Source organism: Triticum urartu, chromosome 1, assembly GCF_003073215.2.
Source record: "Triticum urartu cultivar G1812 chromosome 1, Tu2.1, whole genome shotgun sequence".
In the NCBI taxonomy this organism is placed as follows: domain Eukaryota; kingdom Viridiplantae; phylum Streptophyta; class Magnoliopsida; order Poales; family Poaceae; genus Triticum; species Triticum urartu.
Genome location: NC_053022.1, coordinates 166,207,987 through 166,214,555, shown reverse-complemented (window position 1 = coordinate 166,214,555; position 6,569 = coordinate 166,207,987).

The following is a 6,569-nucleotide window of genomic DNA, read 5'->3' as shown; positions in this document are numbered from 1 at the left end:
ATCTTGATGCATTTAGATGGCTACTTGCTGTAAATTGCAGAACGTGGCCATTTTTGAATCGCTTGCCATTTCCAAACCGTAACTCCGATTCCGGCGTTCTTTATATCGTTTTCAAGCAATTTCATCTCACCTTTCCTGTGGAACACTTGGATTTCAAAGTTTAGGCCAGGTTCAATCATTCCTTTGCAAATCATGCATATGCATCGCATCCCGCATCCCGCATATCATATCATGTTCATGTGTGGGTTGTTTACTATGTTGTGTGCTTCTTTCCGGTGTTTGCCTCTTCAGGTTGGGTCCGGTATCATCGCGTTTTTGAGGACCCGTTCGACTATGTCCGTTTGTCTTCTTCATGTTCTCGTTCTTCTTCCTTGCGGGTTTCAGGCAAGATGATCATACCCTCGAAATCACTTCTATCTTTGCTTGCTAGTTGCTCGCTCTTTTGCTATGCCTATGCTGCGATACCTACCACTTGCTTATCATGCCTCCCATATTGTTGAGCCAAGCCTCTAACCCACCTTGTCCTAGCAAACCATTGTTTGGCTATGTTACCGCTTTGCTCAGCCCCTCTTATAGCGTTGGTAGTTGCAGGTGAAGATTGGAGTTTTGTTCCTTGTTGGAACATGGATATTTTGTTGGGATATCACAATACCTCTTATTTAATTAATGCATCTATATACTTGGTAAAGGGTGGAAGGCTCGGCCTTATGCCTGGTGTTTTTTTCCACTCTTGCCGCCCTAGTTTCCGTCATATCGGTGTTATGTTCCCGGATTTTGCGTTCCTTACACGGTTGGGCCATAATGGGAACCCCTTGACAGTTCGCCTGAATAAAAACTCCTCCAGCAAGGCCCAACATTGGTTTTACCAGTTGCCACCTAGCCTTTTTTCCCTTGGGTTAGGCCAGCCCAAGGGTCATCTTTATTTTAACCCCCCGGGCCAGTGCTTGTCTAAGTGTTGGTCCAAACTAGAGCCCCTTGCAGTGCCACCTCGGGGAAACTCGAGGGCTGGTTTTAGTTGTACGGATTGCTTATCCGGTGTTGCCCTGAGAACGAGATATGTGCAGCTCCCATCAGGATGTCGGCACATCGGGCGGTCTTGCTGGATTTGTTTTAACTTGTCGAAGTGTCTTGAAGAATCGAGGTACCGAGTCTGATCGGAACGTCTCGGGAGGAGGTCTATTCCTTCGTTGACCGTGAGAGCTTGTCATGGGCTAAGTTGGGACACCCCTGCAGGGATTTGAACTTTCGAAAGCCGTGCCCGCGGTTATGGGCAGATGGGAATTTGTTAATGTCCGGTTGTAGATAACTTGAACCTTAACTTAATTAAAATGAATCAACTGCGTGTGTAACCGTGATGGTCTCTTTCCGGTGGAGTCCGGGAAGTGGACACGGTGTTGGAGTTATGTTTGACGTAGGTTGTTCTAGGATCACTTCTTGATCATACTTTTATCGACCGTGCTTTGCCTTCTCTTCTCGCTCTCTTTTGCGTATGTTAGCCACCATATATGCTAGTCGCTTGCTGCAGCTCCACCTCATACCTTTACCTTACCCATAATCTTAAATAGTCTTGATCGCAAGGGTGTGAGACTGCTGAGTCCCCGTGGCTCACAGATACTTCCAAAACCAGTTTGCAGGTGCCGATGAGTCCGTGCAGATGACGCAACCAAGCTCAGGAGGAGCTCGTTGAAGATCTTGTCCTTTGTGTTGTTTCGTTCTATGTTGATCAGTAGTGGAGCCCAGTTGGGGTCGATCGGGGATCTGTGTAGCTTTTGGGGTAGTCTTCTTTTATTTTGGTTCCGTAGTCGGACCTTGATTGTATCTGGATGATGTAATGCTTTATTCATGTATTGTGTGAAGTGGCGATTGTAAGCCAACTATGTACCTCTGTCCCTTATGTATTACATGGGTTGTGTGAAGATTACCTCACTTGCGACATTGCTTTCAATGCGGTTATGCCTCTAAGTCGTGCTTCGACACGTGGGAGATATAGCCGCATCGAGGGCGTTACACCTCATCCAGGAGATGAGCGAACGCATCTTCCCCGCGTTGCCTTCCCCGGCATTGCCCCGTGCTGCCCTGCATTGAGCAGAGCTGCTGCTCGCTTGGACCGCTACCCTGCCAAGACGAAGACTGCCCTGTACCACGTCGCCTCGCTGGATCGTCGAGATCGTCTCGGATTGCGCCAAGTATAGGGGAGGCCTGTGTATTTCCGTTGCTTCATACCCGTTGAATCGTCAAGGCCCTCTGTTCGACTCCATGTACAACTACACGGTGAGACGCCAAGTACCACGACTATAGTCATTGCCCGAGGACATCGAGTACGACTACACAGGACGATGCGCCAAGTACATCTACCCATGACCCAAGAACGTCTACGACCCTTGTACAACGACCGTCACCGAAGACCCGGTTAGCAAAACGTCAAGTACCTATGACCGAAGAACGCCATGTACCTCTCCGAAAAATGAACATGTACCACTACGTCCGGAGACCTCGAACCCGTCAAGTCCGACAACATTTGTGTACAACTACCGCCGACGTGCATGTTGCCAAGTACTCTCTCCGGAATGTCATGTTCGACTACCGATAAACATGTACCACTATCGTCGCCGAGATCGCGACAACCTCCACTGTCAACCCTAGAGCATGAGAGAACGACTACTTCCACTATGCAGGTCCCGAGAATGTCTACTTCCCCTTCTCCGCTGCGAACTTGATCCGTTCCAATAATGCACGCTCCAAAAGGTATAACCGCCGAGACGACCGCCCGTGAACTAATTCATGTGTGATGTATGAGATGCTCGTGCTTGCTCCGTGCTCGAATTGTCGATGCACGTTGCCCCTCTTTTGCCTTATTACCATCGACTCGTGGGACACCCGGTATCCGGGAGCGCCCCACCATCTTTTGCACGCATCCGCACACTTCTCCTTTGCATCGATATCTCAATCGAGTTACAGGAATGTTGCCATGGCACCATTTTCATTATCGTTGCCGTGGCACCCCTTTCCTTTCCACCACGGTGACAAATGCTTCATATTTCTCTTGTCAAACTTTTAATAAAAATTGCATAAACTTGCACATGTCATCCGCATCATGATAACAACAATTAAAATATTTAAATTGTTGTTTGCATTAAATTGCTAAATGCTCATGAGAATTTTAACGGACTTGTTGCTTGTTGTTCCGGCCTCATTTAAACTTGCCTAGATAGGTAGTTATCTTATGCTTCACCTCTTGCCATGCTAACAACATTTAATATTGTTGGGTACATAAACGAGATCGAACTAAATAACTTGTCGTGGTGTTTCTTCAATATGCAACAGAGTTGCATATTGAGCTCCACTTAATTTGTAGGATTGCTTGTGCACTTTGCCATGCCATGTATCTTTAAACCGGACATGCATCATACTTGATTGTGCATCATGCCATATTCATGTGGTGGTTGTTTACTCTGTGGTTTGCTTCTTTCTGGTGTTGCTTCTTCGGGTTGGTTCTGTTGGAAATATGCCCTAGAGGCAATAATAAATTGGTTATTATTATATTTCATTGTTCATGATAACCGTTTATTATCCATGCTAGAATTGTATTGATAGGAAACTCAGATACATGCATGGATACATAGACAACACCATGTCCCTAGTAAGCCTCTAGTTGACTAGCTCGTTGATCAATAGATGGTTAGGGTTTCCTGACCATGGACATTGGATGTCGTTGATAATGGGATCACATCATTAGGAGAATGATGTGATGGACAAGACCCAATCCTAAGCCTAGCACAAGATCGTGTAGTTCGTTTGCTAAAGCTTTTCTAATGTCAAGTATCATTTCCTTAGACCATGAGATTGTGCAACTCCTGGATACCGTAGGAGTGCTTTGGGTGTGCCAAACGTCACAACATAACTGGGTGGCTATAAAGGTACACTAAAGGTATCTCCAAAAGTGTCTGTTGGGTTGCCACGAATCGAGACCGGGATTTTGTCACTCCGTGTAAACGGAGAGGTATCTCTGGGCCCACTCGGTAGGACATCATCATAATGTGCACAATGTGACCAAGGAGTTGATCACGGGATGATGTGTTACGGAACGAGTAAAGAGACTTGCCGGTAACGAGATTGAACAAGGTATCGGGATACCGACGATCGAATCTCGGGCAAGTACTATACCGCTAGACAAAGGGAATTGAATACGGGATTGATTGAATCCTCGACATCGTGGTTCATCCGATGAGATCATCGTGGAACATGTGGGAGCCAACATGGGTATCCAGATCCCGCTGTTGGTTATTGGCCGGAGAGTTGTCTCGATCATGTCTGCATGGTTCCTGAACCCGTAGGGTCTACACACTTAAGCTTTGATGACGCTAGGGTTATTAGGAATACTTGTATGTGATTACCGAATGTTGTTCGGAGTCCCGGATGAGATCCCGGACGTCACGAGGAGTTCCGGAATGGTCCGGAGATAAAGATTTATATATGGAAAGTTGTTGTTCGGGTTCCGGGAAAAGTTCGGTTTTTTCCGGTATTGTACCGGGAAGCTTCCGGAAGGTTCCGGAGGATTCCGGAGGGGTCTGGAGGTCCGGAAAATGTTCCACCATGTTCAATACAGCAGCATGGGCTGTAGGGGGGCGCCCTAACCTTAATGGGCCAAGGGCACCAGCCCCCCCAAGGCCCATGCACATGGGAGAGGGGAAACCCTAAAGGGGAGGGCCTCCACTTGACTTGGGAGGCAGTCCTCCCCCCTTTGGCCGCCGCCCCAACCCTAGATGGGATCTAGGGGACCGTCCCCCCTCTCTCCCCACCTATAAATAGTGGAAGGGTGGGAGGGCGGCCACACCCTTGAACCTGGCGCAGCCCCTCCCCTCCAATACCTCTCCTCCTCCGCGTGAGCTTGGCGAAGCCCTGCCGGAGAACTGCCACTCCATCACCACCACGCTGTCGTGATGCTGTTGGACTCTCTTCCTCAACCTCTCCCTCCTCCTTGCTAGATCAAGGCATGGGAGACGTCTCCCTTCCGTACGTGTGTTGAACGCGGAGGTGCCATCCGTTCGGTGCTAGGATCATCGGTGATTTGGATCACGACGAGTACGACTCCATCAACCCCGTTCACTTGAACGCTTCCGCTTAGTGATCTACAAGGGTATGTAGATGCACTCTCCTTCCCCTCGTTGCTAGACTACTCCATAGATTGATCTTGGTGATGCGTAGAAAATTTTGAATTTCTTCTACATAACCCAACAGTGGCATCATGAGCTAGGTCTATGCGTAGTTTCTATGCATGAGTAGAACACAAAGCAGTTGTGGGCATCGATATTGTCAATTTACTTGCCGTTACTAGTCTTATCTTGATTCGGCGGCATTCTGGGGTGAAGCGGCCCGGACCGACCTTACACGTACGCTTACGTGAGACTGGTTCCACCGACTGACATGCACTAGTTGCATAAGGTGGCTAGCGGGTGTCTGTCTCTCCCACTTTAGTCGGATGGGATTCGATGAAAAGGGTCCTTAGGAAGGGTAAATAGAAATTGGCATATCACATTGTGGTTTTGGCGTAGATAAGAAACATTCTTGCTAGAAACCTATAGCAGCCACGTAAAAACTTGCAACAACAATTAGAGGACGTCTAACTTGTTTTTGCAGCATATGCCTTGTGATGTGATATGGCCAAAAGGATGTGATGAATGATATATGTGATGTCTGAGATTGATCATGTTCTTGTAATAGGAATCACGACTTGCATGTCGATGAGTATGACAACCGGTAGGAGCCATATGAGTTGTCTTAATTTATTTATGACCTGCGTATCAACATAAACGTCATGTAATTACTTTACTTTATTGCTAAAGCGTTAGCCATAGTAGTAGAAGTAATAGATGACAAGACAAATTCAAGAAAACACGATGATGGAGGTCATGATGATGGAGATCATGGTGTCATGCCGGTGACAACGATGATCATGGAGCCCGTCATAAGGAGCAAAATGATATTGGCCATATCATGTCACTATTTGATTGCATGTGATGTTTATCATGTTTTACATCTTATTTGCTTAAGAACGATGGTAGCTTAAATAAGATGATCCCTCGCAATAATTTCAAGAAAAGTGTTCCCCCAAACTGTGCACCGTTGCGAAGGTTCGTTGTTTCGAAGCACCACGTGATGATCGGGTGTGATAGATTCTAACGTTCGAATACAACGGGTGTTGACGAGCCTAGCATGTACAGACATGGCCTCGGGACACATGCGAAACACTTAGGTTGACTTGACGAGCCTAGCATGTACAGACATGGCCTTAGAACACGGAAGACCGAAAGGTCGAACATGAGTCATATAGAAGATACGATCAACATGAGATGTTCACCGTTGATGACTAGTCCGTCTCACGTGATGATCGGACATGGCCTAGTCGATTCGGATCATGTTTCACTTAGATGACTAGAGGGATGTCTATCTGAGTGGGAGTTCATTAAATAATTTGATTAGATGAACTCAATTATCATGAACATAGTCTAAATTGTCTTTGCAAATATATTGTAGATAAATAGCTCACGTTGTAGCTCCCTGTTTCAATA